At 39.4% G+C, this 12,788-nt stretch overlaps 1 non-coding gene across 1 annotated transcript; it reads right to left on the bottom strand.

Moving 5' to 3' along the window:
• Nucleotides 1–5,422: 5,422 nt before the first annotated feature.
• On the bottom strand, nucleotides 5,423–5,541 carry LOC115270806 (5S ribosomal RNA). Its single transcript, XR_003899565.1, has one exon. It is a non-coding gene; the product is annotated as a 5S ribosomal RNA (ribosomal RNA).
• Between the last annotated feature and the right edge of the window lie 7,247 nt (nucleotides 5,542–12,788).

Raw genomic sequence — 12,788 nt, 5'->3', positions numbered from 1 at the left:
CCGCACAATTACGAAAGCTCTCACTCATACGTCTCTGTCTCTCGGCAAAACGGGAGACAAGCACATGAGATTGTTTGTAGCACAGGCTTTTTTCGCACCGCACTGTGCATGCCGCCAATCCCTGATTACCACCCTCGCTGCGTTCTTCTCCTCCAAAACCGTTCTACACTCTTCGTCGAACCATTTGTTCCGTCGATTCCGTTCCACGTACCCGATGGTGCTCTCGGCTGCGTCGTTGATGGCTGCTTTCACTGTACTCCAGCAATCCTCTAGAGGGGCCTCATCGAGCTCGCCCTCGTCTGGCAACGCAGCCTCGAGATTCTGCGCGTATGCTGAGGCGACATCCGGTTGCTTCAGTCAATCTAGGTTGTACCGTGGTGGTCGCCGGTACCGTACATTGTTGATGACGGAGAGTTTTGGGCGCGGTTTGACCATTACCAGATAGTGGTCGGAGTCGATGTTGGCGCCACGATAGGTCCTGACGTCGATAATGTCGGAGAAGTGTCGTCCGTCAATCAGAACGTGGTCGATTTGAGATTCCGTCTGCTGTGGTGATCTCCAGGTGTAACGATAAGGGAGACTGTGTTGGAAAAGGATCTATGGCATTTCGTCGAAAGACATTTGGACGAATGACGTTTGGTCGAATGACATTTGGTCGAAAGTACATTTGGCCGAAAGTACATTTGGTCGAAGGGACATTTGGTCGAATCATATATTGTGGAGGAGGAAACATATGACATTTAGTCGAATGGAAAATTCGTCGAATGGACATTTGGTCGAAAGGCACTAACTGGTTAAAAGACTTACGAATGGAAAATAATATCATTGGCTTCGGTTTATAACTTCTATCTTACTTAACTTCAGGATCATATCGATATCTCATGCTTAACAAATAATTTCAATCAACTCAAATTGCCAAGCAGTTACCCAAACATTTCCTTTCCACTAGATTGATGTGTTTGTATGTGAAAGGGAATATTAGGTTGAATGAGTCCCTGGATGCAAAAACTTGTTCAGATCATTGTTATTTATGCGGTAGTTGACAACAATAATGTCATAATAGTTCATCCTTTTCCGAGAGCTTCAGGGTGTTCCTCAAGGTAGCAATCTTTAACATCTGCTCTTTCTATCAATAAACGACGCAGCTTTGACCTTATCTCCCGGAACTACAGTTTTCTACGCTGATGATTCCAATGTTTATTGCTACTTCTTGTAAGCTCTGCTGAACACGTTGAAGGATTGGTTTTCAAGAAATTATTTGGTGCTCAGTGTCAGGCTTGTCCCGCACTGAGCGCATGAAAATTCTGCTCTTTGGATTTACACCATCAAGCACATCATAAATTAGAAATCTTTTCATCTTATCAGATAGAAGGATGTTGAAATATTGTAAATGTCATTTCGAACTGTCAAAAAACCGCACCGCAGAGCCACAAAGTCTCATAGTAAGAAGAAAAATCCCGTTCTCTTCCCGTACGTCCGGACAAGTGCTCGAGCATGTGTGTGCTCAACAATTAAATTGATTCCCTAAATATCTACACACTCAAATATCTACGACTCAGAACGGCAGTTTCGCAACCGTAATTTCTTGGGCGCCCGTGACAGGTGCTATTACTATGTCAGACGGAAGAATAGACCTTGACAGCGCCGCAGTGCTGCCGCCAGGCGGGAGTCGTATGGCAAGCGTGAGAAAAAACGAGACAAAACCAACCCCATGAAACGGCTGTCATCCACATACAACTGGATTGAAGCCAAAAATATGGTGCTGGGCGTGGTGCTGATTTGAATCGGCGGTTGCATAAGGCTGAAAACAGTGATTTTTTCTGTTGGAGCAGCTGCGACATTCAAATTTAATTGACTTTAGTGTTGTTTTAAATGGGCTAAATGTATTTTCATACTTGTGCGTCTTGTAAATTCAACAAAGAACACTAAACCCATTTAACAATATGTGGAAATGATCGTTTTTCGCTCACGAATTTATCTTCGCACAACAAAGTTCGCTTCCGCACGTAGCAGATTGGCCAGCAGACTGAAATTTCGTAAACAAACCTGTGGCGCCCCACCAAAGGCGGCGGCTTCAATAACTAACGCTTTCTTCAGGGGGTTGGACAAAACACGTTTGTTTATACTTCTTCACGCACACGATGACAGATACAAATGGAATTTCCCATTGGAGTGAGTGCATTTTTGCTGCCGTCAGAGCCAATTGTAAATGCAAATAGAGGGTAACACTAGGGGTAACATGAAAGTAGTGACCGAACGCGTTCAAGTTCAAACTTGGCACGCTGCGATCATAAATACTTGAACATTATTCAGTTGGAACGCGAGCGAGCTCTAACTTGAACGCAGAAAAATGAGGGCATGATACCCTGGTATCCTCGAAACCAAGGTTGCAACCATTCATTTGCAAAAATTTACATTCATTTGCTATTATCTCAGTTCAGAAGCATGCTATCGGAAAACTATGTATGGATGAATTTAACCTTGTAGTTTTATCTGAAAGTTTGCCGAATAACATTGGGGTCGCAAACGTATACCAAAGTCGTGAGCGAGCTGTGAAGGCAACTCTCAACGCGGTGAATGTAAATTTCATTCACGCTGTGGAAAGTTGCCTTCACAGCTCGCTCATGACTATGGTATACGTTTGCGTATACGGCAAACTTTCAGATAAAACTACAAGGTTAAATTCATCCATACATTGTTTTTCGATAGCATGCTTTTGAACTGAGATAATAGCAAATGAATGTAATTTTTTGCAAATAAATGGTTGCAACCTTGCTCGTCGAAACTATACTGGTTATACATAATATATATTATATCCGTATTTTTTTTTAAGATTTAAATTATCTTGGGATCATTTGATTCAGAAGCTCATCTTTTTTTTGAGAAAATATTCGAGTGAACTTGTCTGGTGACCATGGTTTTCGGAAAATCCGGATTTTCAGCAATATGTTCGGAATGTTATGGCCATTCCAACTTCTCCATAAACACATTCTTACACATTCTTGTCAGTTTATTCGTATAGCATATCGATAGAACGAACCTATAAGAGTTTGAAACCGAGTTGGGATCTGAACGTTCTTGAAGTTAAATGCAAGTTAAATAACAACTGCGCTACCGTTCAAAAAATTGAACGCATTATTGCATTTTTGACTCGCGTTTAATTCAAATGCAATACAGCATGGAAGAACAATCAATGTTTAAAAGAAGGAAAAATATGTGATGAGTCTGCGACCTTATCATCTGGTCATAGTCAAATTAGAAACTTCAACAAACCCCCTAAAGAAGGAAAAACCTCTGACGAAAAAAAGCTATTACAGCTATTACTGAAATAATTTAACTTGAAAGAACAACCTGTGTTTCAAAGAAGGAAAAATACCTAGTAAAAATGCATCAGCTATAACATTAGAACACTGTTCGAGCGTGGAGCTCTGTTGCCGGCCACCTGAGGTTTTTCTTGCCCGCTATAGCAACAGCGGCGCACCAAATCACGGGAACGTTGGATTTCCCCACTAGGATCGCTTCTCCGATCCGTATTGCACAAACTCTAGGCACTATTCACACCTTCGGTACGCTTGACAGTACCAGTTCCCACCTCTTCACAGTGCATTCACGCACGCACGCACGTGTGACGATCGACCGACGGGGAAGATTATTGCCACCTTTGGCCACTACCGCAGATACGGTTCGGATAGAGAAAAGAGTTTGGTTGATGGGGTTTGCACTGCACTTGGGTTTATTGCGCGAGGCCGGGATAAAAGAATAGAACACGCTACCGATCGCTTTGGGTGTCTATATTGTACAGTGTTGGGTTTAAATGTGGTGACGGGTTACAAGTTCATTGGTGTGTTTTGTTCAGTTCAGGTCAGCTTAATCCTAGATACTATTTACAAATTACAACTATTTACAACAATCAAACTATTTACAAATATATACACGATCAGCGTACTGATCAAACACAGTACAAAAACGAAACTTTAAAGAACAGCATATGTTCAAAAAAAAGAGAAATCTGTGATAACAAAAAATCGAAACTATAATATCTCAGCACAAATAAAAAACTTGAAAGAAGGAGAAATTTCTGATGAAAAAGTCAGTATGCTACATAAAACGTAATAAATCAAGAAAACATGAAAGATGAGCCAAGTTTAAAAAGAAGGAGAAATCTTCAGTCAGCAGAGAAAGTCAGCAACTTTAACAGCTTGTCATCGAAACCAATTTACAATATAAATAACAATAGTAAACTCACTTGAAAGTAATATTTGCTCTTAAATGACAAATATTATTAAGCACGATTAAATTGCTATTCGACCAAATGTCCATTCGAACAAATGTCTTTCGACCAAATGTCCTTAGCCCAAAATAGTTTACCTTAAAATAAACTTTCGACCAAATGTTCATTCGACTAAATGTCCTTTCGACCATACGTACTTTCGACCAAATGTCATTTGACCAAATGTCCTAAAGCCGTTGGAAAAAGGTGCTACGTATGGCCATATTTTTTGGAGGCGGCGAAATCAATGAGTCGTAGGCCGTTTTCGTTCGTCTGCTGGTGGGCGCTGAACTTCCCAATCGTCGGTCTGAATTCCTCCTCCTGGCCTACCTGAGCGTTCAAATCACCTATGATGATCTTGACGTCGTGGCTTGGGCAGCGATCGTATTCGCGTTCGAGCTGCGCGTAAAATGCGTCCTTGTCATCATCAGTACTTCCGGAGTGTGGGCTGTGCACGTTTATTATGCTGAAGTTGAAGAATCGCCCCTTGATCCTCAACCTGCACATTCGAATGTGCGACTGTGCGAACTTGCGATTCGAATCGCGATCACGCGCCTCTCTGCATATCACCCATCACGATGAAAGCTGTTCCCAGCTCGCGTGTGTTGCCGCAGCTCTGGTAGATGGTATGATTACCTCTAAACGTTCGCACCATGGATCCTGTCCAACACACCTCCACGTACCGAGTTTCCAATCGCAAGTCCTTTTTGTTCGCTGGGGTCGTTGCCGTTGGTCTCGGTTCGTATTATTCTGTTGCTGATTTTTCGTTACAATGATTTTTTACGGCTGGCTCGTAGGGCCTGATACCAACCCCCTACTTTCCGGAGGACCATAGTGCACAGTTGAGCTTAGAGTCCTTCCCTGGCACTCGGACGCAGATCAGCCGCCCCTAACATGGGGATCAGACGCTGTTGTGAGCCGCTCCTCCTGGAGAACAGGCGCTCAGGTTCGCCGAAGCAAAACCCCCCTTCCCTGTCAGCCTACGACCAAAGTTCCCACCGGGGTTGGTTACCCGATCTTCCCTAAGGTTACTCATAGTTTCCGGCCGGTACCACGAGGAGGTAGGGATAGGAGTTGCTGGGCAGAGGCTAATGGATCACAATGGGATCTGAATTGCGCAGCATACCCAGCCTATACCGTGCCAAAAAAAAAGGCCAACGACACGCGACGTTCCCAAGCGGTCACCCATCTAAGTACTAATCGCGCCCGATGTTGCTTAACTTCAGTGATCGGACGAGAACTGGTGTTTTCAACATGCTATGATCGTTGAATTCTCCCACTAATGTCTTCAAAGATTTCTCCAGAGAAGTTGAAGTGAAGAGGTAGCGGAAACGTAGCCTTTTTGGTCAGAATAATTTAAGATATACTTGTCCAATCAGATGTTGGTTCATTTTCATTCGTTGACAACTAAAGCTAAATGTTATGATATACAGGGGATGGCCAAAATGTTTGGGATAGGCAACTTTTTTTCTCTCACAAAAAAGTTCAACAAGCTATAACTTTTCATAGAGCGCATCAAAACATCTCAAATTTTGACTGTTTGTCAACCTATTATGTGTGCATCATTGGTACAAATTTGGGCTCGATTGATTAATATTTCGCAAAGTTAGAACCATTTGCGTAAAACACTATTTTTCAGACAACTCATTTTTGAGGTGTCATATCTCGGAAACCAGTGAACCGAATTGAATGAAATTTTGCACGTACACTAACAATATGTAAACGTTTCACAAACTATTCAAACATATTTACTTTTTAAACGTTGAAAAAAGTTATCATAGATTGACACTTTTTGGATTTTTCTCGAAAAAAAATGTTTTTTTTTTACATCAATGTCAATAAATTTTAGTGTTGATATCCAAAGATTTTCCACTTCTGTTCTCAAGTTATCTCTAATTAGATATATTAGAGCCTATTTAGATTGAAGGAAGAACACATTTAGTAATTTTTGTGTGGTATTGTAAATTTGACCTATTTTCCTATATATGGGTAAAAATTTCAATCCGGTATAACTTAATTCGCCGTGAGAAAATATAATATTTCAAGACGTCGTATTAAAAAAAAAAAAAAAACAGTTCAAAAATTAGTTGTCTAAATAATAGTGTTTTACCCGAACGGTTCTAACTTCGCGAAAAATTAATCAATCGAGCCCAAGTTTGTACCAATGATGCACATATAATAGGTTGACAACCAGTCAAAATTTGAGATTTTTTGATACACTCTATGAAAAGTTACAGCATGTTGAAATTTTTTGTGGGAGAAAAAAAATTGCCTATCCCAAACATTTTGGCCATCCCCTGTATGCTGCGCTTACCAGCTCCGGTCAACTGTCTTCTGTAGACCACAGTTGCTTAAGCTGAGAGAAGGCTGTGTTTCAGTAGGGATGTTATGTCAAGAAGATGAAGAAGAAAAAGATTTGATAGTTTTGCTGTAAAATTCTACAAAAAAACATTCATTATGCCAAAGCACTGAAATGTCCCTCTTCGTATGTCAGTCTCATGTTGTTTTTCAAAGGGCCTACGTTGTACACCATTTGTTTTCAAAAAAAAATGTATTCAATTCATGCATAAACTCTTTCTGGAACATTGAACTGTGAAATGAGGCGAGAAAAATATCAAAATTTATTTTGAACAAGGTCGTGTGACACAAAAATATGATTCGCATTTTTAACCTCAAAGCCTATCTTCGTAACCCCTCACTCGCTGCTACTGTTTCTGACGACGAGTTCAGATCAATTTTCCATGAATAAAAAAAAGGATTTAAAAAAAATATCCGATATTGTCAGCCTAAAATACTACCAGAGGCTGACAAAATCGGGTCGTTACTGTAGTTGATGTGGGGACGCAAGCACGCAACCCTTAACGCATGTTGCAGTCCAGTCTATCTTTTACTTTCTTTATTTTTGCAAATTTATGTAGGCACAAGCTGAAGTTGAAAAAAACGTATTCTTGTTTGCAATACAGTGTCATTGTTTCTATTTTATTTTAATACCATACAGGCGTCAGTGCAGCTTATATGTTACGCATACAAGCTTTGACCTCTACCGTTGACCTACGTCAAAAAGCGGTCGCTCTTGATACCAGAGGACAGCAGATTATAGCCAGTTCCCTAACGTGACGCCCGAAATGGTTGATGGTTGATAATCATGAGATCCGACAATTTACCACCACCCGATCAAACAAATGACACACTCCTAAATGGGGAAAACGATTACCTCTGTCAAAGGTATGGAGGGTTAGCCTCTTCTAATCGCATTACTAAGGAAAAACATTTATAAGTACAATTCACCTGGGACGGGACTCTATTGGGCAGCAGTAAGACGTTCGCTGCAAATATACGATGACTTGGGCTTTTCTCTTTTTTCCTTTGAGTTGGCTAATATTTCAGCTCCGGTAGCTGTTCAACTTGTGCGGAGTCAGTCGAAAGCATGCCTCGGGCCACAGAAGTAGTTAATATTTAATCATGATGGGCTGTTTAGCTTTTTAGGTAACTACTTTTGTCAGCCGGAGTATTAACGGAAGGTTAGGCGGCATGACACGCTTCCATAAAGTCTCTAATGAAATGAAAGGAAACATTCTGGCAGTCATTTTTTCACCATCTTCAGTAGGGACAAATTCAATGGGACACGACAGGAAGATCATCGGATGAGTAGGCAAATTTTGTGTTTGCATGTAAATTAGCCTTTTTGGTATTAGAACTAATGGCTCATTTCCATTATTGTTTGTGCAGGTATGTATCATTGTACACAATAATATTGAATTTCACATTAGTTTTACAAACCTTTACAATCTTCTGTCGTCCATCACTCGTACTTTTTCAACCACAGCTCTTTTTTAATTCGTTTCACATCTGACCGTGGAAGATGTAAGAAAAGGCACTTTCCGACTTATTTTAGAGGAAAAATCACGTTTTTGCGTTTTTCATTCTCGTACTTTATGTAATGACCAATTATATAAAAATATCACGTGAGCTAACGAAATGCTTTTGATCACGCTTCATCTGCAGTAATGAACTCGCTGTTCGCTTTCTTTATGCTACAGTCAGCTTTCTCTATTTTGTATGCGAATGCTCATTGAGAAGCTAACAGAAGTTTTTTGAGTAGGTAAGAGATTATTGTTTAAAGTATTTTTTTTTATATTTTCGGGAAAAATATGTTCACTATCTACAGGGTATTCAATAAGTTCGAACACACTTTTAAAAGTGTTACAAATGAAAATACTATGTATTCTTTCCTGAGCTCATTTTTCATGTCAACAGCATTGGTTTGTGTTCTAACATCTCATTGTTATAAAACTGCATAAGAGAAATTGTCTGTACAACAATCTGAGCTTGAACCAAACCATGGCCCAAGGAGTGACTGGCTGAAGCTCGTTATTTAGTCTACAATGTGAAAGCTTCCAAGTTATCGACCTTCCACAAAGGTAGTAGTGTGACTGCTGACAGAGATCCTAATTGCCAGCCAAAATTGCTACTTCTAATTGGCGCCAAAATGCTGCTGTACCAAATACCGCAAGACACCGGCGGCGTCGGAACGATTCTATCCAAAGCACCGATAAAACGGTGCAAAATTGTACCCGCCCTATAATTTGGACAAACAAAATCTTAGAAGGGCCATTAGCTTGCTAGCTGATGCTGACTATTACTGTGTTTACGTGCAAAACTGCAGCAGCCCCGGATCGAACAAAGAGAAAGCTAGTTCCTTCCGAGGAAAGCACAGGAAAAATGTTTTTCCTCCACTCGCTACGTTATGTGTGAAGACGGTGGAAAAGTGCTGAGCCATTCCGTCATGCTTCAAAACCGAACACATCTCACCCATGCAGTCAACGGAGGAACCTCGTCGTAATTCGGTGGTGAACGACCGATTGATGACTTGTATGGGAAAATCTCAATGCATCTTGCCATCAGCTGCAGAGGAACAAAAACAAGACCACACTCGCTGACTGGTGAACGACTGCTGAGTCAAAGTTACATAGCTACTTGCGAAGGTTCTAGCTCGAGTAACATTGTGTTTTATGTTTGTGCTGGAAATTTATAGCCCCGTTTATGTGCTACTTTCCGATAGACGAAAAATGCAACTTCTTACATTTTCAGGAAATTTCTCTTTCCTCGACTTCGATGATGACTGAGTTGGGTGGTCATAGATTCATCTGTCTTTTTTATATTGTTTCTTGTTGTTGTACTGATGCGTTATTAAGAGTGTATTTCAACTATGTAGAGAAAAAAGGCATGAAAACTCCCGTACCTTTTGAAGAATTTATATTTGAAGGCCTGAGAACACGTAGAGGTCTCTACATACCTTTCATAGGTGTCCAACTAATCTTCCTATCCTATCCCTCAGCTGTCGTAAGGACGTGGCCAGGGCAGTTTCCGAACATTGGAGGATAGCGTCAATCTTGTTTTGAAGTCACTGCACTGATTAGTTCCAAATCTCTGTGCTTTGGTAACGGATGGACAGAAGGCGATTCTCATACCAGTGCAGCAGCGGTCTGGCACTGTACCACCTAGGAATTTGTGCGACTTGCTTAATGCTAATGATCAGTTCTAAAGATCACTACACTATAAGTGTTATCTTCGAAAACTCTTCATATCTTGCACTCTAATTGTTTACAGTTGATTTTTAGCTTGTTTCCTTCATTTGAAGCACGTTGACACAACATGAACGTGACATAACATGGAATTTCATTTTCCTCAAAATTGCAAAACTTGAGACTTTTTAATCGCGGTTCGATCAACGCATCGGCATTTTTGTACACATTCTGCATTATTTTAGTACACTCATTGCACAATTATGGGTCACACACAATTATTAGTCACTTTCCACTTTAATAGATAAATACTAATTAATTGCAAGCTTTTGATAGCTATTATTATTTTTCGCACATAAGTTGATTTGTTTTGTGTCACTATACGTATCGCAAACGGGCTTATACATCAAAACATACATATTTTCAATATATTTTTGTTCGGCGCAAAACTAGCTGTCTAAGTAACGCTTCGATTGTGAATATCGGACAGTGCGTGCGATTCTTTCGTAAGCTCTGTAAAAGCGAGATTTAGTGATTTTCAAGTGTGAAATAGTATCGTCACCAGAACAAAGGTATAATTTACGTTCTAAATGTAGAAATTCATATGACTGCAGCTAATTTAAGCTTATTTCAGGCAAAATTTAAGTGACTCATTATTGTGCCAAGGAACACCAAAAATCACACAATTATGGGTCACCTTTTGTGTAGCATAATATTGAGAGTTCTGCGTACATGGGCATTGCATACTTTTAGGCGTTTATCGGTGGTTGTGTTGGAGAATTTGTCCCAATTTTGAAAAATTGATTTCAAATTGTGAAAACACGCTTCGTTAAGAGGTTTGAGACCAGTTTTGGATTCTACTATAGTTGATCTATCGAGAATAAGTGATCATTCATTGAAAAAATAGACAAAACATTATTTTTGAGCCGATTTCTCTTGGGTGACCCATAATAGGCAACAAATTGACCCATAATTGTTACACAGCCAATTTTGACCCATTATTGTGGTTTTCATTATTAACCAACATTTTAGTAATTTTCACTGCCTAAGATGAATTTTACAAGCAGATTTTTATTTAAAACAATAAAAAGGGGTTTCAATGAAGAGAATATAAAATAAAAATAATGAAAGTGTTATTTTTGCATGAAAAACGATTCATTTTGTGAAATGGTTGTTCCTTGAGTGACCCATAATTGTGCAATGAGTGTACTATAGATTATTATTACCCAACAGTTTGACATACAGTAGCACGCATTAGTGTTCGTTTTCTCAACCGTTTCAAGAAAAAAGTGTCAACTGGGTCACAGATTTGCTTTGCATTTTTGTAAGTCTGCAGGAGTTTTAGGAGAAATAGGAGGCCAGCAAAGATTCCATCATTGGGGACCATTTTGCGACGTAAGTATTCGGAGTTAGCAGGTTCCCGTTTCATTCGATAACTCGATACTTTCTTCTACTAGGTGGTGCGAATCGAGCCGGACGTTCCGCATCGAATCAACGGTTGGTATGCAGACTGGAAAGGAGAAGACCGACGTGTACACTCATTGCACAATTATGGGTCACTCAAGGAACAACCATTTCACAAAATGAATCGTTTTTCATGCAAAAATAACACTTTCATTATTTTTATTTTATATTCTCTTCATTGAAACCCCTTTTTATTGTTTTAAATAAAAATCTGCTTGTAAAATTCATCTTAGGCAGTGAAAATTACTAAAATGTTGGTGAATAATGAAAACCACAATAATGGGTCAAAATTGGCTGTGTAACAATTATGGGTCAATTTGTTGCCTATTATGGGTCACCCAAGAGAAATCGGCTCAAAAATAATGTTTTGTCTATTTTTTCAATGAATGATCACTTATTCTCGATAGATCAACTATAGTAGAATCCAAAACTGGTCTCAAACCTCTTAACGAAGCGTGTTTTCACAATTTGAAATCAATTTTTCAAAATTGGGACAAATTCTCCAACACAACCACCGATAAACGCCTAAAAGTATGCAATGCCCATGTACGCAGAACTCTCAATATTATGCTACACAAAAGGTGACCCATAATTGTGTGATTTTTGGTGTTCCTTGGCACAATAATGAGTCACTTAAATTTTGCCTGAAATAAGCTTAAATTAGCTGCAGTCATATGAATTTCTACATTTAGAACGTAAATTATACCTTTGTTCTGGTGACGATACTATTTCACACTTGAAAATCACTAAATCTCGCTTTTACAGAGCTTACGAAAGAATCGCACGCACTGTCCGATATTCACAATCGAAGCGTTACTTAGACAGCTAGTTTTGCGCCGAACAAAAATATATTGAAAATATGTATGTTTTGATGTATAAGCCCGTGTGCGATACGTATAGTGACACAAAACAAATCAACTTATGTGCGAAAAATAATAATAGCTATCAAAAGCTTGCAATTAATTAGTATTTATCTATTAAAGTGAAAAGTGACTAATAATTGTGTGTGACCCATAATTGTGCAATGAGTGTAAAATATGCTTATGTAAGTGTGAAATCCAAATATCCAAACAAACTGTTTGGCATGATGTGAAGGTACATTTCAACTGTTCATTGAAATTTTTCATTCTCACATTATTCAATATTATTTGAACACTACAATATATGGTTACAATTTACTTTAGGTTGCATGTGCTGTTTTTTATATTACAAAGAGCTTGGTTTCATGTTGTTCAACCAAAATGCAACAATATGTGAAAATGTAACCCCACCAGTTAGAAGAGTTTTACTGTTTGGAGTCTATGGCAAACTGTATTTCTCTATGCGGGCACTTAAACACTCACTCAAGAAAGCGGTTATCTACTAATGGAGTCGACGAAACAGCTGGAGGAAGCGGTCGGGATGTGGTGCATCCCATATCACTCTCGAACTAATTGGCATTTGAGAGGAGTACGGAGTCAAGGAGAAGAAAACGCTGCAAAGAAGTTGCACACGACGTTATCAAAAATTCAAGATGCTATCGAAAGAGC

The sequence above is a fragment of the Aedes albopictus genome, chromosome 2 (genome assembly GCF_035046485.1).
Source record: "Aedes albopictus strain Foshan chromosome 2, AalbF5, whole genome shotgun sequence".
Taxonomy (NCBI): domain Eukaryota; kingdom Metazoa; phylum Arthropoda; class Insecta; order Diptera; family Culicidae; genus Aedes; species Aedes albopictus.
Note: the sequence above shows the minus strand (reverse complement) of the source record. Positions and strands in the feature narration are given on the sequence as shown.